At 41.5% G+C, this 26,758-nt stretch overlaps 2 long non-coding RNA genes across 2 annotated transcripts in view; one reads left to right on the forward strand and one right to left on the reverse strand.

Moving 5' to 3' along the window:
• The window catches only part of LOC137633657 (uncharacterized), a 244,598-nt gene that overhangs the window by 66,489 nt on the left and 151,351 nt on the right, over nt 1-26,758 (forward strand). The window lies entirely within an intron of this gene.
• Nucleotides 73-25,362, reverse strand: LOC137634007 (uncharacterized). The gene is made up of 4 exons (XR_011042414.1): nt 25,267-25,362; nt 24,461-24,582; nt 2,115-2,329; nt 73-142 (listed from the first exon to the last, which is right to left on the reverse strand). It is a non-coding gene; the product is annotated as an uncharacterized lncRNA (long non-coding RNA).

Here is a 26,758-nt window from a genome sequence, read left to right on the forward strand (position 1 = left end):
ATTTAAAAAAAAATCAAAGCAAAATATACGTAAAATGGAATAGTATTTGCATGAAAAACCAGTTCTAACTTGCCTTGACAGCACCAATCAACTGGATATAGTCTCTGGTAATCTCACTCAAGTGGTAAAAGTCAGCATCAGCCTGTGAAAGCATCAAACAGTCAATTGCGTAACAGTAACATTAAAAGTCCTTTGATTGGATCAAAGTTTCAATACCCTTCACAAATAATTAGGTAATCACTCAACTGTATAATCAAAAGTACTATTCAAAGGAGGATAGATGTGAGAGAGTCAAGAGAGCGTGCTAGAAATAGGAATGAATGGCGAGTGATTGTGACGCAGTTCCGGTAGGCCCTGCTGCTTCCTCCAGTGCCTTAGATGACTGCGGAGGTAGCAGCAGTAGAGGATTCAGCATTATGAAGCTTCATCTGTGGTGGATAATGTGGGAGGGTGGGCTGTGGCACCCTAGCAGTACCAGCCGAACTAGTCCCTTGTCAGGCTTGGAGGAACGTAGAGAGGAGAGGTCCCCTTTTTTATTTCATTTGTTTGATGTCGGCTACCCCCCAAAATTGGGGGAAGTGCCTTGGTATATGTATGTGTATGTACTATTCATGGCCAATGCTAAATAAAGTGATAAATAAGAAAATAGTTACCACCATAAAAAAAATAATTCCATACTAAGCAAACTTTAAAATTTAAAACTAGCCGTTATAGCAAAAGAAAATCCCAGCAAATTTCCAAACGTACAAGTTAAAACTTTTATCCCCTAAACTATTAATAGAACTAGCTTTCAACTAGAAGAAAAATCTTCAATTAAATGAGACAGATGCATCTTTTTTCATACAGTCTGGTTACACTGTGGAATTGTTTACAATATTGCTAGGTTTTAAGATCAATCTGATGTCCATATTGCAAGCTCCTTTTATCAATATTGACCCCGAAAACCAAAAACTTCCCATTTTTTATCCTTTCAATAGACTTATGCCTCTAGTAAAGAAATGAAACATCTTGGTGATTAATGGCATGAGTTGATGCACACAACTTTAGTCTCTCAGTCTGTGTTGCCTTCAGCTTGACAACAGCCACAAACTCCAGATTCTTCAATTTAGGTTTTTCAGTGCGTTCATAGATGACATCTGGATTTGTTAGTAATTACTGAGTAGATTGTTCAAAGAAATTGTTTCTGGGAAATCATGACACATATTCTCTTTGTTTCGTGTCTGGGCCAGTATTGTGATTTAAAAAACATTATACAGAGAGCAAAAGCCCTCTCTGTCCCTATTATGAAAAAGTATGTTACAGTACTGTGATTGCTAACTAGATTAAAAGTTCATAGCACAAAATAAAACTTACTTTTAGTTCAGGGTGAAATCCAGAGTGGATAAAGAACTTAACAATTCAAGTTTTGATAGCGATAAGCTTTAAAAGCTCTTAACATTATAGTTTCTTTTGTGAAACCTCAAAAGGTCACTGGATCTACAATTAAAGGCAGTAATCTTGAACTAATCTGCCCTATTTCTAACCCTAACCTGACTTGAGTCAGATCTAGATCTAGAGGTAAGTGTTCCATTCAGTAAAGGTGCTGTTGATGCAGAGCATATCCCAGATTAAGAAATCCTCTCATTGAGCCTCAATTTTTGCATTTACTTTACACCTTCCTGCTTCAAAAGCTCGCCTTCCTTCAATCCTAGCCACTCTTTTAGACAAATAAAATGTAAGGTACACGACTGAGTTGGTAACTTGGATCCTCACACACTTCTACTTGCTAGAATAAGGGCTCTAAAGAAACTTTGAATTCATACGTGAATGGCAGGACATATTTTATGATTTGCTAAAGAACAAAATGTTCCAGATAAAAGTTTCAGTGAAAGCTGATCATTTGAATCATATTTTGGAGATCATATTACTAATCCCTTGCAAACATGGTCAGCGTGAATGGTGCATTGACAAATACAGACAGATGGATATAAAGAGGGAAAAATAAGACCCCCATAACTTTGGAGTCAATGAAAACTAGATATCTTTATTACTCCTGGCAGATTTTTAGATGTTTTTGCAGTGAATTTCTTGCTACAGTATTTTGTTTATAAAACAATAGAAAAATGAAGACAAACCTGTGCATGATGAATAGTGTGAGTGCATTCAGTTGACTCTGCTAACTGATGAAGGGCACGACCTCAACACTGCTGAGGATAGCTGCTGATTTGGCAAAAGATGGAGTACTAACAGCCAATTCACGATGACACGCAACCAAACCTTCCATGGCAAGATGAAGTTTTTGCAGCTGGGCATCCAAACTTTCAATTTGTTGAGTTTTTTCTTCAAACCACTGTGGAATATTTTTCAAACTATAAATATTGACACAAAATATTTTAATTATAAAATAAATTTTTGAATATACTTACCCGGTGAATATATAGCTGCAACTCTGTTGCTCGACAGACAAAAACTGTACAAAAAAACTCGCCAGCGATCGCTATACAGGTTGCGGGTGTGCCCATCAGCGCCATTTGTCGGCCAGATACCAAGCTCTATGTAAACTGCGTCTCTATTGGGGAGGAAGGGAGGGTCATTTAATTTATATATTCACCGGGTAAGTATATTCAAAAATTTATTTTATAATTAAAATATCGTTTTTATATATTTAACTTAGCCGGTGAATATATAGCTGATTCACACCCAGGATGGTGGGTAGAGACCAGTAAAATATGTTTACATTTTATGAGCTAAGAGTTTTTATTTCATTTCAGAAGTTATCAAAATAACAAAAACAAAATAAATAGGTACCTGGTAAGGAAGTCGACTTGAATGATTACTCTGCCTTATAAGTACGTCTTCCTTACGGAGCCTCGCGATCCTCTTAGGATGCTGATAGACCCCTAGGAGCTGAAGTATCAAGGGCTGCAACCCATACAACAGGACCTCATCAAACCCCTAATCTGGGCGCTCTCAAGAAATGACTTTGACCACCCGCCAAATCAACCAGGATGCGAAAGGCTTCTTAGCCTTCCGGACAACCCATAAAAACAACATTAAAAACATTTCAAGAGAAAGATTAAAAGGATATGGAATTAGGGAATTTTAGTGGTTGAGCCCTCACCCACTACTGCACTCGCTGCTACGAATGGTCCCAGTGTGTAGCAGTTCTCGTAAAGAGACTGGACATCCTTTAGATAAAAAGACGCGAACACTGACTTGCTTCTCCAATAGGTTGCGTCCATTATACTTCGCAGAGATCTATTTTGCTTAAAGGCCACGGAAGTTGCAACAGCTCTAACTTCGTGCGTCTTCACCTTAAGCAAAGCTCGGTCTTCTTCACTCAGATGTGAATGAGCTTCTCGTATTAACAATCTGATAAAGTATGATAAAGCATTCTTTGACATAGGCAAAGATGGTTTCTTAACTGAACACCATAAAGCTCCAGATTGGCCTCGTAAAGGTTTGGTACGCTTTAAATAGAACTTAAGAGCTCTCACAGGGCATAAGACTCTTTCTAGTTCATTGCCTACGATCTCCGATAAGCCGGGAATATCGAAATATTTAGGCCAAGGTCGAGAAGGCAGCTCATTTTTGGCTAGAAAACCAAGTTGTAGCGAACAGGTGGCTTTTTCTGACGAAAATCCGATGTTCTTGCTGAAGGCATGAATCTCACTGACTCTTTTAGCCGAGGCTAAGCATACCAGGAAAAGAGTCTTTAGAGTGAGATCTTTCAGGGAGGCTGATTGTAACGGCTCAAACCTGTCTGACATGAGGAATCTTAGCACCACGTCTAAATTCCATCCAGGGGTAGCCAAACGACGCTCCTTGGTGGTCTCAAAAGACTTAAGGAGGTCTTGAAGATCTTTATTGTTGGAAAGATCTAAGCCTCTATGCCGGAAGACCGATGCCAACATGCTTCTGTAGCCCTTGATAGTGGGAGCTGAAAGGGATCGTCCTTTTCTCAGGTATAAGAGAAAATCAGCTATTTGAGCTACAGAGGTACTGGTCGAGGATACAGAAACTGACTTGCACCAGTCTCGGAAGACTTCCCACTTCGACTGGTAGACTCTAATGGTGGATGCTCTCCTTGCTCTAGCAATCGCACTGGTTGCCTCCTTCGAAAAGCCTCTAGCTCTCGAGAGTCTTTCGATAGTCTGAAGGCAGTCAGACGAAGAGCGAGGAGGCTTTGGTGTACCTTTTTTACGTGAGGCTGACGTAGAAGGTCCACCCTTAGAGGAAGACTTCTGGGAACGTCTACTAGCCATCGAAGTACCTCGGTGAACCATTCTCTCGCGGGCCAGAGGGGAGCAACTAACGTCAACCTTGTCCCTTCGTGAGAGGCGAACTTCTGCAGTACCTTGTTGACAATCTTGAACGGTGGGAATGCGTAGAGATCCAGATGTGACCAATCTAGGAGGAAGGCATCTATATGTATTGCTCCTGGGTCCGGGACTGGGGAGCAATAGATTGGAAGCCTCTTGGTCAGCGAGGTTGCAAAGAGATCTATGGTTGGTTGGCCCCAAGTGGCCCAAAGTCTCTTGCACACATCCTTGTGGAGGGTCCATTCTGTTGGAATTACTTGCCCTTTCCGACTGAGACAATCTGCTATGACATTCAAGTTGCCTTGGATGAACCTCGTTACTAGGGAGATGTCTTGACCTTTTGACCAGATGAGCAGGTCCCTTGCGATCTCGTACAACGTCAGTGAGTGGGTACCTCCTTGCTTGGAGATGTACGCCAAGGACGTGGTGTTGTCTGAGTTTACTTCCACCACTTTGCCTCGAAGGAGAGACTTGAAGCTTTTCAAGGCCAGATGTACTGCCAACAGCTCCTTGCAGTTGATATGCATGCTCCTCTGACTCGAGTTCCACAGTCCTGAGCATTCCCGACCGTCTAGTGTCGCGCCCCAGCCCACGTCCGATGCGTCCGAGAAGAGAACGTGGTTGGGAGTCTGAACAGCCAGGGGAAGACCCTCTCTTAGGTTGATATTGTCCTTCCACCAAGTCAGACAAGACTTCATCTTTTCCGAAATCGGGATCGAGACCGCTTCTAGCGTCTTGTCCTTTTTCCAGTGAAAAGCTAGATGGTATTGAAGCGGACGGAGGTGTAGTCTTCCTAGTGACACAAATTGTTCCAGGGATGACAGCGTCCCTACCAGACTCATCCACAGCCTGACTGAGCAGCGTTCCTTCTTCAGCATGTTCTGGATGAATAACAGGGCTTGACTTATTCTGGGGGCCGACGGAAAAGCCCGAAAAGCTAGACTCTGAATCTCCATCCCTAAATACACAATAGTTTGGGATGGGACCAGTTGCGACTTTTCCAAATTGACTAGGAGTCCCAATTCCTTGGTCAGATCTAGAGTCCACTTGAGATCCTTCAGACAGCGACGACTGGAAGAGGCTCTGAGAAGCCAGTCGTCCTAATAAAGGGAGGCTCGGATGTCCGATAAGTGGAGGAATTTGGCCACATTCCTCATCAGCCTCGTAAACACGAGAGGAGCTGTGCTTAGGCCAAAGCACAGGGCCCGAAACTGGTAGACCACATTTTCGAAAACGAATCTCAGAAAAGGTTGGGAGTCTGAGTGAATGGGGACGTGGAAGTAGGCGTCCCTTAGGTCTAGGGAGACCATCCAGTCTTCCCTTCTGACCGCTGCTAAGACTGACTTTGTGGTCTCCATGGAGAACTTCGTCTTTGTGACAAAGACATTCAGAGCACTGACGTCTAGCACCGGTCTCCACCCTCCTGTCTTCTTTGAAACTAGGAAGAGGCGGTTGTAGAATCCCGGTGATTGAAGGTCCGAGACTTTGACCACCGCTCCCTTCTCTAGCAAAAGAGACACTTCCAGTTTCAGGGCTTGTCTCTTTTCTTCCTCTCTGTACCTGGGAGAGAGATCGATGGGAGACGTTGCTAGAGGGGGTTTGCGTACAAAAGGGATTTTGTACCCCTCTCTGAGCAACTTCACAGATTGTGAATCTGCGCCTCTCCTCTCCCAGGCTTGCCAGAAGTTCTTGAGTCTGGCTCCCACTGCTGTCTGAAGTTGCGGGCAGTCATACTCTGCCCTTAGAGGACTTGGATCCTTTCCTCTTCCCTCGCTTCCCTTCGGCACGAGCACCTCCTCTGCTGGAGGCTCTGCCACGAAAAGGTGGAATAAAGCGAGACGCTGGAGTGTCTATCCTCGGTCTAGCGGAAGATGAAGGCAAAGGGGGAGCTTTGCGAGCTGAGGACGCAACTAGATCGTGAGTGTCCTTCTGCACTAACGAAGCTGCAATTTCCTTTATCAAGCCTTCTGGAAACAGGCACTTGGAAAGGGGAGCAAAGAGAAGCTCAGATCTCTGGCATGGTGTAACTCCAGCAGACAGGAACGAGCAGAGAGACTCTCGCTTTTTCAGGACTCCGGACGTGAATGAGGCAGCTAGCTCATTGGACCCATCACGGACGGCCTTGTCCATGCAGGACATAATGAGCAAAGAAATATCTTTATCTGTCGAAGAGATTTTCCTGCTCAGGGCTCCTAAGCACCAGTCTAAAAAGTTAAAGACTTCAAAAGCCCTAAAGATCCCTTTCATAAGGTGGTCCAGGTCCGATGATGACCAACAAATCTTCGAGCGTCTCATGGCAAGGCGGCGGGGAGAGTCTACAAGACTTGAGAAGTCGCCCTGGGCAGAGGCAGGAACTCCCAAGCCGAGAACTTCTCCCGTGGCATACCAGACGCTCGATCTAGAAGAGAGTTTAGCTGGGGGAAAGGCAAATGCTGTCTTCCCTAAACTCTTCTTGGACTCTAACCAGTCTCCTATCAGCCGCAAAGCTCTCTTAGACGAGCGTGCGAGGACGAGTCTAGTAAAGGCAGGTGCGGCAGAAGGCATGCCTAATACAAACTCTGACGGCGGAGAACGAGGAGCCACAGAAACAAACTGGTCAGGAAACAACTCTTTGAAAATAGCCAAGACTTTTCTAAAGTCCAAAGATGGTTGAGTTGACTTAGGCTCGTCCAGTTCTGATTGTTGATCGTCTTGTTGTTCAGCAACATCATCATCAGAAAGTTCCTCATCCGAAAACTGATGAGGAAACGGCAACGGAGTGGGCAACGTCTGGTTCGCTTAGTCCGGTCGCACTGGTGCATGCGTGACGGAGCCGGACGCAACGTCATGGAACTGCTGCACAGTCTGTGAACTGTCAACAACCATGGGAGCGCGAGGACGCACAGCGTCTACCCGAGACTGTCTAGACCGACTGGGTTGAGCAGTGGAAACCACACCGGGTTGCGGAGGTTGACGCACCGCGTCAAAACAAGTCATCTCTGATGGTTGTTGAACGTCCTGAACGTCAACAACCACCTCCGTGCGTCGCTTAACGTCAACGTGCGGCTGGCAACCCACACTGGATCGCATCGGTGGAGGAACCACCTCAACTGGTAGACGCGAGAAGGTTACCTCAGCGTCAACAGGACGCACAACCGATCGCTTGGAAGGTTGTTGGCTAGAAGGTACGGCAGCAACCTTCTCCGCATGAAAGTCCTGCATCAAAGACGTAAGCTTGGACTGCATGTCTTGCAGCAAAGCCCATTTAGGGTCTACGGGAGCAGGTGCGGCGACAGACGGTGTTAGTGACTGAAGCGGTACCGCTTTGCCTCTCTTAGGCGGTGAGCAGTCATCAGATGACGGCAACGAGTCCGAACTGACCCAGTGGCTACAACCGGGACGTTGGACTTGTCCTGAAGGGACCGATTTACGTTTTAAAGGTCGTGAGACCTTGGTCCAAAGTTTCTTACGAGAAACACCTTCAGACGACGAGGTATAAATGGGCTCTCTCGTCTTACGTAGGTAGGGGCGATCTTGGGGAGATACGCCTGATACCATGGAGGGAACGTCTGTTCGCTGATTAAAGCCTCTCGAACCCATGCGTCGTGCGACATTGCTTCTCCCCTGGACTTGGGAGCTTGCAAGAGGTCCCGGACTAGGAGGACGACAGGCACGAACAGACGAACCCTCAAGCGCAACACTGTTCACAACACTTTCACTTGGCACTTTATCACTTCCCACTGCACTTTGGCACTTAAGCTCCTCAACATCCGCCATGAGTTGATTGCGGTCACTTGCAAGGGACTCAACTCTCTCCCCCAGGGCATGGATGGCACGCATCATGTCAGCCATCGATGGTTCCTGAGTGCTAGGAGGGGGGTTAGGAACAACCACTACAGGGGAAGGAATAGGTTGTGGGGCATGAGGAGAGGAAACATCAATAGACCTAGAAGAACTTCTCCTAATTCTATCTCTCTCTAGCCTGCGTGTGTACTTTTCAAATTCGATAAAATCGAATTCCGAAAGGCCCACGCACTCCTCACACCGATCTTCCAATTGACAGGTTTTACCCCGACAATTGGAACAAACAGTGTGAGGGTCGATAGAAGCCTTCGGAAGACGCCTAGAACAGTCCCTAGCATTGCATTTTCTAAATTTGGGAACTTGTGAAGGGTCAGCCATTTTGAATTGGTCAAGGGAAAATTCAAAAAAACGATCTAAGTCATCAACAATGAATCCGATACAAAAAAGAGTTCAAGGATTTATTTGAAGAAAAACCCTGCACAGCGAAAGCTCAAAACCAGAATATAGTACTTCACCAAAGATGATGTGAAAAACTCCAGTTAGCAACAGCGAGTAAAGTACGTCTTGTCGACACGTCGACAGAGAGAAAATTGAGTCTTTGTTTACATAGAGCTTGGTATCTGGCCGACAGATGGCGCTGATGGGCACACCCGCAACCTGTATAGCGATCGCTGGCGAGTTTTTTTGTACAGTTTTTGTCTGTCGAGCAACAGAGTTGCAGCTATATATTCACCGGCTAAGTTAAATATTTAAAATTACAGTGATACTTCTACTGGCATTATCATTCAGAATAAAGCTTAAATCATAAACAAATTCTAATCATGGTATTAAAATACATCCTTCCTTCTAGTATGTACAGTATTCTTTCATAATGCAGTACTACAGCGTCTTACTAGAATAGTCACCAATCTATTACCGTTCAAAGCTATCAAGATATAAACAACCTTATTCCATTAAGTTTAAGTTCATAAAATTTGGTTTATTATACTCCTAATTCCAGAATTTCCATGTGTGTAACCCTTATATCAATCTCAATGAAATCGATACTCATACAGTACTGGTACGAAAATAAGCAAAGTAACATTAATACGGATTATACATCTGTACCGCACTCACTCTCAAACTTGATCTTTAATTAAGTAACCTGAATCTTAAGTTTGTAACCCTTTTCATATAGAGGTAAAGAGAGACCTCATCAAAATTCCATTTAATCTACCACATAAAATAATTATATGGTCAGAACATTTTTAGTCTCATATTCATCATACCAGAGACAGTTTATTAGAATATTAACAACTTTTTAATAAGATAAACTTCAATCGAGGAAAGGCTATGTTCCCATAGCAAAAAACAAAACTATCAAATAAGTATTTTAATAGTTCTTTTAAGACCCAATGAAAGCAAGAACATTACAAAAACATTTCCATGAATGATATTTCCCCATTAAGGGAGTAGTAAGAAATAGAGGGTTGAGTGTGAATGTAAAGAGAGTTCTGTATAAGAAAGTGATTGTACCAACTGTGATGTATGGATCGGAGTTGTGGGGAATGAAAGTGACGGAGAGACAGAAATTGAATGTGTTTGAGATGAAATGTCTAAGGAGCATGGCCGGTGTATCTCGAGTAGATAGGGTTAGGCACGAAGTAGTGAGGGTGAGAACGGGTGTAAGAAATGAGTTAGCAGCTACAGTGGATATGAATGTGTTGAGGTGGTTTGGCCATGTTGAGAAAATTGAAAATGGCTATCTGCTAAAGAAGGTGATGAATGCAAGAGTTGATGGGAGAAGTAAAAGAGGAAGGCAAAGGTTTGGGTGGATAGATGGAGTGAAGGAAGCTCTGGGTGATAGGAGGATAGATGTGAGAGGGGCAAGAGAGCGTGCTAGAAATAGGAATGAATGGCGAGCAATTGTGACAGTTCCGGTAGGCTCTGCTGCTTCCTCCGGTGCCTTAGATAACCGCAGAGGTAGCAGCAGTAGGGGATTCAGCATTATGAAGCTTCATCTGTGGTGGATAATGTGGGAGGGTGGGCTGTGGCACCCATAGCAGTACCAGCCGAACTAGTCCCTTGTCAGGAGGGGAGGAATGTAGAGAGGAGAGGTCCCCTTTTCTGTTTCATTTGTTTGATGTCGGCTAACCACCAAAATTGGGGGAAGTGCCTTGGTATATGTATGTACGGTATGTAGTCATCCCTTATTTCCTGAACATAGATTATTTATTATCCTAAACATGTGAAAGACCATCTTAAATCCAAGAAAAAATTAACACTGAAGACTGTGCACAAATATCTATAGGCTAAATCGCCAGCAAAGCTTAGGTAGGTTGCTAACACTTTAGCGATTACATACCTGTTTTTCCAATACTGTACTCAATCAGGCCTAATTCAAACTTACTTTAATAACTGAATGTTGGTTATTCTCATTCATAATTAGCCAAATTGAAATATTGTGAGAGAAACACTGCCTTTTACAGTAAATAGATTCCAATGTGGAAGAAAGAGTATATAACATTTGAAAGTATCATGCCTTAAAACTACAAAAAAACTGAATAAGAAAAAGTATCAAGTACCTAACACAACGAAGACGTAGCGCTTAAAGTAAAAAAATCTAAAACAAAAAGAGGACAGTATCTGTCCTTCAGCCTGGAAGCATGTGAGAGGCAAAAGGAGTGCAACTTAACAAGAGGACACCAAGTTACCAACTGGTATTAGGTACAACATATTTGCTCCGAGTGTCGTAAGGGTATGGCTTTGTAAATCTCAATACCTTAAACTAGATTACAAAGATAAAAATTAAATAAACAATATAACTTCCATATTTATACTCTATACTGAAACAATACAGACAAATTTTGAAAAGATTTTCAATGAAATTATATATTAATATCTAAAATGGCAATCAACTCACTAAAAATGGTCACTTCTTCCTATGAGTAAATATAAAACCTAATTTTCTTTCCCCTGGCATGGTATCATCCCTGTCACAAAGACTAGGGTTTTCACACCTCATCTGATTCACATCACATGTAAACATTTCAACCCTTTTGTAGTCATTAAGTAACCAATAGAGCACACACCACTAAAAACATTGAAACAATTTCTATCTTGAAATTTTTGGTTTAGAATATTTCAACAACGCTTACTCACATTATACTGTGGGTTAGGGAGAGAAACTAGCAAAAAGATACAGGTTGTCTTCTTACCTCTAAAGTATATTTCATGACAATAGCCATAGCATCTGTGATATATCCTGCTTTTCTTTGTAAATACGTGAGCCAAAAAAATCTCTTCACAAACAATCCATACAGTAGTACTTTCTTATTATTAATACTGTATTATTATCATTATTATTAATTGCTAAACTACGACCCTAGTAGGAAAAGCAGGATGCTATAAGCCCAGGGGTTCCAACAAGGAAAACAGCCCAGTGAGGAAAGGAAACAAGAAAAATAAAGTATTTTTGTCACGGTTTGAGTTTAAATAGTTCTGGGAGCAATCTCGTAAACTAAAATCCTTGTAAACTAAAAGTTTTTTCTTTCCAACAGAAATAATGGAATTAATTCAATGTCTTCCATAAATACACATGTACACTTGTTCTTAAAAGTTTGTAATGTTAATTTATTCATTATTTACATCTCCTACACCAGAACCCAATAAAAATGAATAATTCTAAATGAAAAATAGAAATAACAGAATTCAAGTGGCATGGGAATTAGAGGAAAAATTTACTACATGACAACACTCCCTCCTGGTCTCCTGTAGTAGCTGGTGAAAGGTATCTGCATCACTTTTCATGCTAGCTTGGTGGAAAATTATGCGCAATTGTAGACTGAACAGACACCACCCTGTTCGTGGAGCTTCCAGTCTTGGTGCGCTGGAGGTTATAGCATTATGAAACAGCCACTATGAATGCTATAACCCAACTTTCCAGCGTACCCATTCGATGGGATGCTACTGTACATTTTTCAGTTGGTCTTCTGAACCTCAAATCATAATGACCTCAACACTGTCCTTTTTCCTATTCCCTTCTATAAAATACCTAACATCTTTTGTCTGTTCCTCCCTCGTTGAGAAAATTATAAAAAAAATATAAATGCTAACCAAGGACTAATAATCAATTGTTTTTTTTTTCAGACAGGACCAGTATGTGTACTCAAATCTTTAAGACTTTTATTATAAGTTTCTAAATTTCTTCCAATTGTGCGCTTCTTGTTTAATAATTACCTTTGTGTCTGACCACCAAAGGACCAAGTGTTTCATTAGTTGGGCATTAGTATGAGACAGAAATTTGTCCGCTGCTTGTATAATGAAGTTTACATAGAAATATGTTATTTTCATTAGTAAAATAAATTTTTGAATATACTTACCCGATAATCATGTAGCTGTCAACTCTGTTGCCGACAGAAATCTACGGTCGGGATACGCCAGCGATCGCTATACAGGTGGGGGTGAACACCACAGCGCCATCTGTGGTCAGGTACTCCAGTACTTCTTGTCAACACCACCTCAATTTTTTCCTCGGTCCACTGGTTCTCTATGGGGAGGAAGGGTGGGTCAATTAAATCATGATTATCGGGTAAGTATATTCAAAAATTTATTTTACTAATGAAAATAACATTTTTCAATATTAATCTTACCCGATAATCATGTAGCTGATTCACACCCAGGGTGGTGGGTGGAGACCAGCATATATGTTAACAAAGAAGCTAAGTATCCCGTATTTTATTTTATTAGTTATTCAAAAATAACATAAAATAAATAAGTACCTGGTAAGGAAGACGACTTGAACCATTACTCTGCCTTTATTAAGTACGTCTTCCTTACTGAGCGTACGGTCCTCTTAGGATGCTGAACGACTCTTAGGTGCTGAAGTATAAAGGGCTGCAACCCATACTAAAGGACCTCATCACAACCTTTAACCTCGGCGCTTCTCAAGAAAGAATTGACCACCCGCCAAATCAACAAGGATGTGGAAGGCTTCTCAGCCGACCGTACAACCCATAAAAAGTATTCAAGAGAAAGGTTAAAAAGGTTATGGGATTATGGGAATGTAGTGGCTGAGCCCCCGTCTACTACTGCATTCGTTGCTACGAATGGTCCCAGGGTGTAGCAGTTCTCGTAAAGAGACTGAACATCTTTGAGATAGAATGATGCGAACACTGACTTGCTTCTCCAATAGGTTGCATCCATAACACTCTGCAGAGAACGGTTCTGTTTGAGGGCCACTGAAGTAGCCACAGCTCTCACTTCATGTGTCCTTACCTTCAGCAAAGCAAGGTCTTCTTCCTTCAGATGAGAATGTGCTTCCCTAATCAGGAGCCTGAATAGGTAAGAAACTGAGTTCTTAGACCTTGGAAGAGAAGGCTTCTTGATAGCACACCAAAAGGCTTCTGATTGTCCTCGTAAAGATTATGACCTTTTTAGATAGTACCTAAGAGCTCTAACTGGGCAAAGTACTCTCTCCAGTTCGTCCCCCACCAAGTTGGACAGGCTTGGGATCTCGAACGACTTAGGCCAAGGACGTGAAGGAAGCTCGTTTTTAGCAAAAAACCGAGCTGCAAGGAACATGTAGCCGTTTCAGATGTGAAAACTATGTTCCTGCTGAAGGCGTGGATCTCACTTACTCTTTTAGCTGTTGTCAAGCACACGAGGAAAAGAGTTTTCAATGTGAGGTCCTTAAAAGAGGCTGATTGGAGAGGTTCAAATCTTGATGACATAAGGAACCTTAGGACCACGTCTAGATTCCAGCCTGGAGTGGACAACCGACGTTCCTTTGAGGTCTTAAAAGACCTAAGGAGGTCCTGTAGATCTTTGTTGGTGGAAAGATCCAAGCCTCTGTGGCGGAAAACCGCTGCCAACATACTTCTGTAACCCTTAATCGTAGGAGCTGAAAGGGATCTTACGTTCCTTAGATGTAACAGGAAGTCAGCAATCTGGGTTACAGTGGTACTGGATGAGGAAACTGCATTGGCCTTGTACCAGCTTCGGAAGACTGCCCCTTTAGACTGATAGACTCTGAGAGTGGATGTCCTCCTTGCTCTGGCAATCGCTCTGGCTGCCTCCTTCGAAAAGCCCCTAGCTCTTGAGAGTCTTTCGAAAGACTGAAGGCAGTCAGACGAAGAGCGTGGAGGTTTGGATGTACCTTCTTTACGTGAGGTAGACGTAGAAGGTCCACTCCTAGAGGAAGAGTCCTGGGAATGTCGACCAGCCATTGCAGTACCTCTATGAATCATTCTCTCGCGGGCCAGAGCGTAGCCAACCAACGTCAGCCGTGTCCCTTTGCGAGAGGCGAACTTCTGAAGTACCCTGTTGACAATCTTGAACGGCGGGAATGCATACAGGTCGAGATGGGACCAATCCAGCAGAAAAGCATCCACGTGAACTGCTGCTGGGTCTGGAATCGGAGAACAATACAACGGGAGCCTCTAGGTTATCGAGGTAGCGAACAGATCTATGGTTGGCTGACCCCACAGGGCCCAAAGTCTGCTGCAAACATTCTTGTGAAGGGTCCACTCTGTGGGGATGACCTGACCCTTCCGGCTAAGGCGATCTGCCATGACATTCATATCGCCCTGAATGAACCTCGTTACCAGCGTGAGCTTTCGATCTTTTAACCAGATGAGGAGGTCCCTTGCGATCTAGAACAACTTCCACGAATGAGTCCCTCCCTGCTTGGAGATGTAAGCCAAGGCTGTGGTGTTGTCAGAGTCCACCTCCACCACCTTGTTAAGCTGGAGGGACTTGAAGTTTATCAAGGCCAGATGAACCGCCAACAGCTCCTTGCAAAAGATGTGAAGTGTCCTTAGCTCCTGATTCCATGTTCCCGAGCATTCCTGTCCGTCCAAAGTCGCACCCCAGCCCGTGTCTGATGCGTCAGAGAAGAGACGGCGGTCGGGTTTCTGAACAGCCAAAGGTAGACTTCCTTGAGAAGAAAGCTGTTCTTTCACCACGTGAGAGTAGACCTCCTCTCTTCGGAAACAGGAACTGAGATCGTCTCTAGCGTCATGTCCTTAATCCAGTGAGCCGCTAGATGATACTGAAGGGGGCGGAGGTGGGGTCTCCCTAACTCGATGAACAGGGCCAGCGATGAAAGTGTCCCTGTTAGACTCATCCACTACCTGACTGAGCATCGGTTCCTTCTCAGCATGCTCTGGATGCAAACTAGGGCTTAGTAGATCTTTGGGGCCGACGGAAAAGCCCGAAAAGCTCGACTCTGAAGATCCATACCCAGGTAGACAATGGTCTGGGATGGGACGAGCTGGGACTCCTCAAAATTGACCAGGAGGCCCAGTTCCTTGGTCAGATCCATAGTCCATCTGAGAATCTCCAGACAGCGACGACTTGTGGGAGCTCTTAAAAGCTAGTCGTCTGACGGAGCCGGACACAAGATCATGGTACTGATGCTCAGTCTGTGAACTGTCAACCATGGGGAAGCGAGGAAGTACAGTGACAACCCGAAGCTGTCTAGACTGTCTGGGTCGTACAGACAACTCCTTATTGGGTTGCTGAGGTTGCCGCACTGCGTCACAACAAGTCACTTCTGCTGGTTGTTGAACGTCTTCCCAGTGACACACTGACTCCGTAAACAAAAAATCCTCTAACAAGGACTAAGCTAGGACTGCATGTCTTGCAACACAGCTCAAGGTCTATGGGAGCAGGTGTGGTAACAGACGGGGTTAGCGACTGAAGTGGAACCATTACCTTCCCTGGAAGCATGTTATGCTTAAATAAAAGTCCATAGGAGGCTACGCAGCTAAAGGCTCCTCTCCAAATGACAGAGTCCTCAAGGGAATATCAGAAGGAGGGAGAATAGCACTTTCTCATCTACAGGAACCATATCCGAGAAAAGCTAAGTTCTCTCAGTGAGGGGTTCACTGGTGCAAAAGCAGCAGACTAGAAGGCAACGTTATGAAACTGCTTGACAGTCTAGTGAGTTGGCAACAACCAAAGATGTGTGACTGAGAAGCATGCGGTAAGGTATGCAGAGCATGCTGTATGCAGAGCATGCTGTATGTAGAGCATGCTGAAAGGTAAGCAGAGCATGTTGCATGGCGTGCGGCTTATGCTGCATGGGATGAGGCTCATGCTGCATGGGATGAGGCTCATGCTGCATGGTATGAGGCTCATGCTGCATGGGATGAGGCTCAAGCTGCAAGGGAAGAGGCTTATGCCGCATGCGTTGAGGAGGATGCCGCATAGTATGATGCTCCTGCCTCATGGGTTGAGGCGGTTGCCGCATAGCATGAGGCTCCTGCCTCATGGTTTGAGGAGGATGCCGCATAGCATGAGGCTCCTCATAGCATGAGACTCCTGCCTCATGGGTTGAGGAGGATGCCGCATAGCATGAGGCTCCTGCCTCATGGGTTGAGGAGGATGCCGCATAGCATGAGGCTGCCTCATGGGTAGAGGAGGACGTCGCATAGCATGAGGCTCCTGCCTCATGGGTTGAGGAGGATGCCGCATAGCCTGAGGCTCCTGCCTCATGGTTTGAGGAGGATGCCGCATAGCATGAGGCTCCTGTGAGGTTCCTGCCTCAAGAGTTGCGTCTGCCTCAAGGGTTGAGGAGGTAGCTGCGCAGAGAGAGGCTCATGCTGTGAAGAATGCGGTTGCTGCATGCGTTGAGGCGGCTGCCTCATAGCATGAGGTTCCTCAAGAGTTGAGGCTCTTGCCTCAAGAGTTGAGGTTCTTGCCTCAAGAGTGGAGGTGGCTGCCGCAAGAGTTGAGGTTGCTGCCTCAAGGATGGTGGAGGTTGCAGCAACGCAAGAGGTTGCTGCATAGCGTTGGTATCTGGCAACTCCCAATGCGGCAGCTCACGCGTGGAGGTAGGTTGAGGAACCTCAACATCATACATCTGGCAGGGTGGACTGCGCAGAGGTGGAGTTGAGGTTGCTGCCTCGAGGATGGTGGAGGTTGTCACACCGCAAGAGGTTGTTGCCTCGAGGATGGAGGAGGTAGTCGCAACGCATGAGGCTCCTACCTCAAGGGTAGAGGAGGTTGCTGCAAAGCATAAGGCTCCTGCCTCAAGTGTTGAGGAGGTTGCCGCGTGGCAAGAGGCTCCTGCCTCAAGGAAAGTGGAGGTTGCTGCACAGAGCTGGTATCTGGCAACTCCCAATGCGGCAGCTCACGCATGGAGGTAGCTTGAGGAACCTCAACATCATACGTCTGGCAGGCTGGACTGCGTAGAGGTGGAGGAGCGCTCGCAGGAGGAGGTGTGTTAACCTTCTCTGCCTGAAACTCCTGCATCAACACCGCAAGCTGAGACTGCATTGTCTGCAGCATAGACCACTAGAGTTTAAGAAAGACAACAACAAACGGAGCTACTGTCCGTTGAGACTGAGGGTCTAAAACAGCTGGTGCGGCAACAGACGGAGCTACTGCCTGTTGCGATACCACCTTGCCTCTCTGGGAGGTGTGCAGTTGTCGTACTGCAGCAAGTCCGAACTGACCCAGTGCTAATGGCTACACCTAGGAGTTGGACTTCCGCGGAAGGGACCGACTTGCACTTAAAAGCTGTAAGATTTGGTCCATGGTTTCTGCGAGAAACCTCTTCCGCAGACGAGGAATAAAAGGGCTCTCTCGTCTTAGTGTGGGTGGGGTGATCACGTCGGCAACGTGTGTAGATACACCCGAAACCACGGAGGGAAACGTCTGTTCGTCGATCAAGGCCTGCTGAACCCATAAGTCCTTCGACATTACTTCTCCCCTGGGCTTGGGAGCTTGTAAGAGGTCCCAGACTAGGCGAACAACTGGCACGAACAGACGAACCCTCGAACGCAACACTGTAACACTTTGCGCTTATCACTTTATCACTTTTGATTTTCTGTTTGCACTTATTTCACTGAACTCGAAACTTTAAGTGGTTTGTACCTGAAACACGCAATTCTATCCTTCCTTAAAAGTTAGTAATTGCGAAAACAGAATTACAATGTAACAGAAAAATATAATGAAAGATAAATAATTCAGTGGCTGGAAAGAGACTAAACACTAGATCAAATAAACTACGTTTAAAATCTCTCACCGCATAAAGCTTGAGAACAAGAATAAAACTCTAGAAACGTTTACCTTCTTCCCCTTAAGAGACTAGGGAGAAGAGCAAAAACGATAACAACGTTACTCGCTTGAACGAAACGTTTATCCTCCTCTCTCTCCCTCCGTCTCTATCTCTCTCTCTCTCTCTCTTGACTTAGAACCTGAGAGATGAGCCCAATCATATATATCGTTAAAACATATTATTGTTAAAGGAAAAAAACTGAAAGATTTCCCAAATAAAAAGTTCCTTTATTAGAATTAAAACCATTAAGCTAAGAAAGAATGAACAAAACGCTAGAATAGGTTTACTCTTACTGCAACGTGACACCGTGAAAATTCTCTCTCTATCGTAACGATAGAGCGCAAGTTGAACGTTCTGAACGTCAACAACTGCAGAGACAAAACAAAACGTTAGTTCAACTTTGAAAACAGTACGAGACTATCAAAGAAATTCTTTCAAAAACATTAAAATAGCATAATATGTTAACAGGTAAAAACGAAATGACGGGCTCAATGTTAATTAACTTCGGTACCAAGAAAAGACCGCCTACTATTAGGAAAGGTCGAATATAAACAAATATAAAAATTAATTTTAATAAGTTTATAATAAAAGGAAGTTAATCGAAGAGGCCTATAAAAGGCGGAGAGATATGAAATAAATCTATAACTTTTGTTAAGCAAAATTAAGAAAGAGAGTCTATACTCTCTTAGACACCAACACTTCCGTCTAAGGGAAGGGTCGGCCATTGAAAAGTGAAAGAGAGTTCATACTCTCTTCGTCACCATAATTAATCAAATTAATTCCAAAAGCTAGCTAAGCTAATGATAAAACTTCCTGAATAGCGAAAGCTAAACTCTAGAGCAAATACATCACCAAATCGTGAGCAAAAACTCCAGAATCAACAGTGTATCCATGTAGGTCTAGCCGGAGGCACGACAGAGGAAAAATTGAGGTGGTGTTGACAAGAAGTACTGGAGTACCTGACCACAGATGGCGCTGTGGTGTTCACCCCCACCTGTATAGCGATCGCTGGCGTATCCCGACCGTAGATTTCTGTCGGCAACAGAGTTGACAGCTACATGATTATCGGGTAAGATTAATATTGAAAACATTTGTTTCATGATGATCTTGTGAATAATTAGAGGAAGGCACTTGACCTGTATAAAACTTGAAATTATACCAGTCAGCTTTATTTGTATTATAATGTTGAATGGGAGGACTTGGTGTATGTCCTACGATGGTCATTAAAACAGGAAAATGGACACTGCTATGATGGTCGTCTTACGATGTTCTATTTAAACCTATCAATAATATTGTTGGAACAATGTTAAAAGTATTGATGAATATATTCCATTAGTTTCAGAATATTATGTGCTAGTATCTCCCTTGTTTAATAATTATCAGAGGTTATGATCATTCACTATTTGTTCAGCTTTACAACCATTTGCATCCAAGTAACACAATTAGCGTCCCAGAAGGGATTGTGGGCAGTGAAGTCTCCAATTAATAGGAAATCATCTTGCTTAACGGGGAATTGTTTGGCTAAATTCAGCAAATTATAGTTATAAGACGGCTGATTTTATATATCATAAATACTAAAGGAGTTATTATTCAGATGTAATTCAACTCCAGATAACTGAAATTCTGAAATGTTAAATATCAAAGGGACCTTCTATATCCTTGGAGGTATCAAAAGTGGCTAGTGTGTCAAACCTGTTCTGTACAGGAATCTGAGTGTCTTGATTATATGGATAATCTAGAGTTCCAGTGCTTTTAACATTTCTAGTTACAGTATCTTATGCATATACTTGTTCTTAGTTGAGTAATGGCCGAAGAACACAATGATTTAGAGCGAATTAACGCAGAGTAGGTGGATTGATCATTATTCAGTGAATTAGGTCTTGCAGAGGTATGCACAGTTTTGGAGCTAGAAATAAGACCACATGGATAGGACAAAAAGCTTGAATCAGCTGATCCTTGGGCATTATTATTACCCAAAAGTTTTTTCCTAACTGCACCAAAGGTTGTTTGTTCAATATTTTCTGTTTCAAAGATTGCCTGTTCCTGTTTACATTGAGGATAGCCAGAAATTTGGAGAGTGAGTTCCTTTACAATGAAAACTAAATTTATTTTCTAAAACAATATATAGAGAAGTCATGGAACTTAAGAACAGATGAAACTTCTTTTGCCATTTAGTGCATTTGATATTAATGTGGCAAAGATAATAGCATTTATAACATAGGACAGGGTGAGGATGTCATTTGAGGACAAATTAATTCATTGGGAGGACACCTCTTCAATATGTCCCCTTTTTAGATCTCGTACACATCTCTTCAATGAATTATTCCTCTAGCTTGATTAAATACAGTATCTAGTATGAAGATACCTTTTCAATAACATCGGAAGAGGAAAATACAAAGTTAGTAAGCAACACTGCTGGCGATTCATTGCCAGCTTTACCTGGCAAACAACGACTATATCTTTTCAAATTCCCTTGAAGAAGTGTGCCAACATTTTTTCCAGACACCTATAGCCCTTAACCATCTTGTTAGGCCTCTTCCTTGTGGGGAGCAACACGCCAGACTGGTTTGGCTATGATGCTGGAAGCAATTTCCTTTTCATTCCCTCAGAGATCAGTGTCCTTGGTATGAAGTCAAGTTTGCATTCATGGGTGTTACATGATTACACAGGCCAAGATTTCCTTATTTTCAAATTTTATCTCGGCAATTCTAACCTTGGAAGGGTCAGCAAAAGTAACAGATTTCAAAAGTCTATTTTGTTATTTGAAAGTTTTCATTTCATCCTTTTAATTTTTCCTGAAAAGTATTAAAAAGTTGCAAAATATTTCATAATTCATATTGCAGGAAATACCAACACTAATTAGAACTTTTATATTTTCTTTTTTTTATCCACAAATGGTTTGAGCCCCCCTGGGGTTCTACAAAAGAGTGAACAAAAGGTTCCAGAGTGATAACATTGCACTCAAAAAATTTGATCAGAGTGATTTTCTTTATTGCCAAAGTTGCCAACAGAATTATTTTGATTCATATTAGCAGAGGTCATTACAGTGTCTGGGGTTTGCCCTGGGATCCAAGGGGTAAAGGAATCATTATCAATGTTATTTAATCTTTTTTTTGGGGGGTGGGGGGTGGGGATAATAATAAAAATAAAAACATGAAAAAAATTAAAAGGAAAGAAAATTTTAAGACTGACTAACATCCTAAAAGAGACCCCATTAACCTTACATGGAATTAATTCCTAAATCAACGATGCCTGTGAGAGCTGCCTTCGAAATGTGCTCTCTTTACCCTACCACAATGGCATGATACCGCTATGATTGGAGTACCTCAAGCGTAAATCAAACCCACTTAATGGGACAGAGCATTACAGGAATACATTCAACCGCGCTTTAATCATTGCAACAGGCAAAGCGGACAGAATGCCGAGAGTCCTATCTTGAAACGCCAGCTCACCTCTGGAATCTGTATATAGGAAACACCTTAGCCCAGCCCACAGTAATGTATGGAATATCAAGGTTATGCTTTGAAACAACAGGGGAAGTCTCAATCACAATTAACCCCGATAAATGACAAGTTCTTCAAAAATTGTATTTTTCCTGACGGACTTAGCACGAACAACTATCTTTAGGATCTCTGGGAGCTTCAGCTCTCCCACGACCAGAATATTTTTCACCACAATAGGCCCAGTACGAAAGACTTCATACTTCAGGTAACCAAACCGACCTTCTCTGTTGACCCACAATGCACCAAGAAGGACCTCTCTGGGTCACACATACCCAGGACAGCTTAAAGAACACCATTCCAATCTGGTCGTGATTGCATGCAGTCACCCTTCTCTCTCTCTCTCTCAATCAAATTAACCCTGATAAATAGCCACTTACAATGTTTGTATTCTATTGAACGTATCTCTCTTAACATATACAATTACCTAATTAATCTGATATTCCTATCATAGCTTATCTTATCCTAATTTGCAAGCTCAGTTGTAGTAAGCTCAAAAGTCACACATAACCACGCTAATAAATATTAGTTTTTTTTTACTGTATAGAAGAGTTGTTGAGCAGTACCTTTGAAGAGGTATCAAATTAATTTAAGGAAGAAGAAGAGGAGAAGAATGTGGCTTAGGGTCACCAGGTTCAACATTTGCGTCATCTTTACTGGTCGTTGGCCGTTCCGACTGACATGAAGCAGACTGGCGTTCTGCTTTCTTGAAAATCCTACTCAAAGTTATTACACTGGAGCTTTTTTTGATAAAAATGGCTTTATAAATGGCTACACCATCTTCTACCATTCTTTAAATTTACAAAAAAACTTTTTCTCAAATCTGTTAAAAAAGAATTGAGCTCTTGAAAAGCTTTAGAAATTTCCATGACAGCTTATCTTCTTAGCTGCCAACCAGCAAATTCTGTTCATATTGTGATGGGTTGAACTTTAGACTGCTTACATCAATGTGATTTAACCTATCTTTATTCTAATTTTTATTTCAACAAATAATTTAGTACATGATTGGTCAACGGTTGACTCAGAGTGGTAATGGTTGGACAGCTGCAATGCGATATAAAAAACCTACTCCTTTGGAACAGAGATCTATGACTAAGAAATCTGGCTATGCAGGTTAATAACTCCTTTACAACATTCATAACACAACACAGAATCAAATACAGTACCTCCACCAAGCAATTCTTCTTCACCCAAGGGGTTAACTACTGCACTGTAATTGTTCAGTGGCTACTTTCCTCTTGGTAACAGGAGAAGAGACTCTTTAGCTATGGTAAGTAGTGCTTCAAGAAGAAGGCCACTCCAAAATCAAACCATTTTTCTCTTGTCTTGGGTAGTGCCATAGCCTCTGTACCATGGTCTTCCACTGTCTTGGGTTTAGGTTGAGTTCTCTTGCTTGAGGGTACGCTTGAACACACTATTCTATCATATTTCTCTTCTTCTTGTTTTATCAAAGCTTTTATAGTTTAAATAGGAGATTTTTATTTTAATGTTACTGTTCTTGAAATATTTTATTTTCCCGTTTCCTTTCCTCATTGAGCTATTTTCCCTGTTGGAGCCCCTGGGCTTATAGAATCCTGCTTTTCCGAATAAGGTTGTAGCTTAGCAAGTAACAATGATAAAAATAATAATAATAATAATAATAATAATAATTGCATCTCATGGATTGCAATCAAGAGATCATGAGCAATGGTAAGTGGTGTTGTCCATGCACTATATAACACAGTGCAGTATTCTTTTTTATTTCTTTATCATCTTCGCGTATTCATACATTCACTGAAAAAGAACTACTAACATTGTGCAGTATAGTACAGGAAATACAAATACGTAGTTACAATCTACTTTACATTGAAAAAATACTTAATACATGAAGTGAATAAATTTGTTTCCTCCGTTACCATTGCAGTTTAAGAAAAGAGCCAATTCACATCATAATGTAAGTAAATGTTGGGGGCAGTGCTGATGGGATTGAATTATAAATAAAGTAAATAATGAATAAAAATGCTCCTCTGATTTTAAAGCCTAGATTCATTTGACATCTCTAGCTTGTAATAACTAAAGGATTTTCAATTATCACACAAAATCAGCAACAGCAGCCGACGAAATAATCACAAGATGAAAAATCCTTTCAATCACACCATACATTTGATCACATCTTCCACTCTCCACCTGTCCTCTTCAGCTATTTTTCATCTGGATCTCCAACACACTTTACTACACAGCGCTTTGAATTGTACATTACAGTAGCCTTTCAATTTATTAGATGCTTTGAAGACCTGGCCTTCTAGTAAGTAACGAAAAACTATAAAATAAGTACACTTAAATCATGAAAAATACCCCACAGCTATCAGTCATTTAAATTTCTTTTACAATCAAACTGTACTCCCCACCCGTGCCTGGCCTGAAGGGTCCTGCAATCTACAACATCAACACTCAACAGTATTTGATTCAAGAGGTTTGTCAGCAGAGTGTATTACGTCAAAAGTGGAAGCATATAGCTTCGATTATCATGAGCTTAGGACTGTTAAAGGGTTACAGTAATGTCATAATATTTTCATGAACAAATTCTTAAGGTGAGTCCTAAAAGTGTCTAAAAAAATACTTGATAAATTATTTGATAATAATAAACAGTAAAAGGAAGATATGACATAAAAAATAAAATCAATGCTAATTATCAATATGTACAATAGTACAGTATTAATAAAAATGGGAAAGATAAAAGAATGAATGTTTGGTTAGATAACGTTCTCTATTTGAAGCGAAGAATGCCATCAAGATGAAATACATCCAACGCTTAATTCATTACATAAACCTCTATCTTGGCATTTTCTTACCTGGTCAGACTCATCCATTTTGAAGGTCATTTTATTGACAGTCTCACCTACACGATTGAAAAGCCTCAGCACACCTGCACTGCTGAGGGCTGAAGTCTGGGTAGCCCTCGGTAGCTCAACTTCTGAAAGTAATAAATGAAAACAGGGTTTCAATTTACATGAACTAGATACTGATATAAAAAGGTCATCTAAACCACAATCCTGAATTATTTAAGAATTTTTAATCATACAAGATTCAAGAGATAATCCATTTGGCAATTATGTTCTACCTTTATTTGTAACCCATCTGTTGGTTTCAAATTTGCTGAGTAGGGCTAATAAGGATGATACGTTGATTGGTTGACAACCCATTGATTACGAAGCATTTAGAATTTCTATTCATTGATATTAGGATATAGGAATATAGATGACAGCTTCATACTTATAATGGATTTTTGATGCACATTGAGTTGGTTTTCAAACTGTGGGTAATAAAAAAAAAATGTGAACTGTGCAATGTCAAGTGATAACATTAGAAGCACACAAGTGTTGAGTATTTTCCGTGATACTGAAAGCAACAAATTATTTTTGTGGATTGTCAAAAGTGAATCTTGATAATGTTCTTTGAAAATAATGGCTTTTGCATTATGATGTCTGAGCTACTAGTGTAACAAACAGAGAGATGTACAGTACATTTTAACTAACGTTACACTGAGACCAATACTCAAAAAATGTGTGTTTAATGACATGAACTAAAACAAAAAGATGGACTTCAATTTAAAATTAATGCGGCATAAAAATCATATACCTTTAAAAGAATCATTAACCAAGTTCTATGAATTCCCTGAAATCTAGATCGGCTCAAAGGATTGGATGTGGAGCATTCCGATGCCCTTCGCTTTTCAATGAAGTCTTGAGAACCAGACTCTGGTCACTTCCAAGCTGAAAAAGAAGGATTCCATGCTCAAGGAAATGCTATATAAGATTCTATACAGTATACCTGTAGTTTATTCTTTTTTTCTTGATCCAAAGTTGGACTGAAAAAAAACTGACCTACCTTTAACAATATAAAAAAACATTTTAGATTCTCACTGTTATTATCTAAAAAGGTTTAGGCTTAAAAATTCTGTCTGCTTTATTTACATACCAGGCTACTTCCAATACTGGAATCTTTGGCTTGTAGCAACCTGCTTTCATTTCTGTAGTTTCTCATTGATAATGGTACTTACAATACTGTAATCAATAACAATAAAAAAAAAATCTTATGTTTCTCCCTTACTACATTAATGAAAATAAATGAAAACTTTCAAAAACATGGTATAAGGTATATCATACAAATGCGACCAGCAACTACATAAACGTAGGGCGAGTTAACACTACATAAATATATTTTCTTTAACCTAACCACAGACCTTGATATTTGTAGTGCCAATAGTAGATTTTCCGGGAGCGGACGGGATGATTCGACCGCAGTGCAAGTGTTTTTCAACCAATTAACAATGAAGTCCCAAGAAATCACTGAATCTTCTCGTTACTCTCCTATTCTTCTTCCTGAAAAGAATTCCACAAAAATGAAGAAATAAATGGATAATTATCACTTTTAACTGCTGCTTTATGTAATCATAAATAACTATTAGTGATTCAAATTTAAAGACTCAAAAAAAAATTAAATTTCTAAAAAGAACTCTATCATTTCAATACTTGACCAGATTCATTTGTGCTATAAGCTTTGAAAGTAGATTTGTTAATCTCTAAGATAAGTAGATTAGTAGAGAATTAGTATAGATTAGATTCCCATACATCAATAACTATTACTATGACATAGGTGTGGGAAGGAGGGTGGGATCAAACTAATGTTGGATAAATATTGAAATCATTATCATCATCTCTTTATGCCTATTGACACAAATAATAACTTACTTTTTTTTTTTTTTTAAATAGTCTTACCCAACATTTATTGTTTGGCTTCCCACACTGACCAGAAAATGGGTAGAGACAATCATTTGGGAATGGTTATATAAATCTACCCTGCAATAAGATAATTGATAAATTATTGAGGAGAACCGGGTCACTTTTTTCCAATTATTATCATTATTACTTGCTAAGCTACAACCCTAGTTAGAAAGTTAGGATGCTAAAAGATCAAGGACTACAACAGGGAAAATAGCACAATGAGGAAAGGAACTAAGAAAATAAATAAACTATATATGAAGTAATGAATAACAATATAAAATATCGTAAGACCAGTAACAACTTTAAAATAGATCTGTCATATATAAACAATAAAGAGAGAATAGTGTGCCTGAGTGCGCCCTCAAA

This window comes from Palaemon carinicauda, chromosome 43 (genome assembly GCF_036898095.1).
Source record: "Palaemon carinicauda isolate YSFRI2023 chromosome 43, ASM3689809v2, whole genome shotgun sequence".
Lineage (NCBI taxonomy): Eukaryota > Metazoa > Arthropoda > Malacostraca > Decapoda > Palaemonidae > Palaemon > Palaemon carinicauda.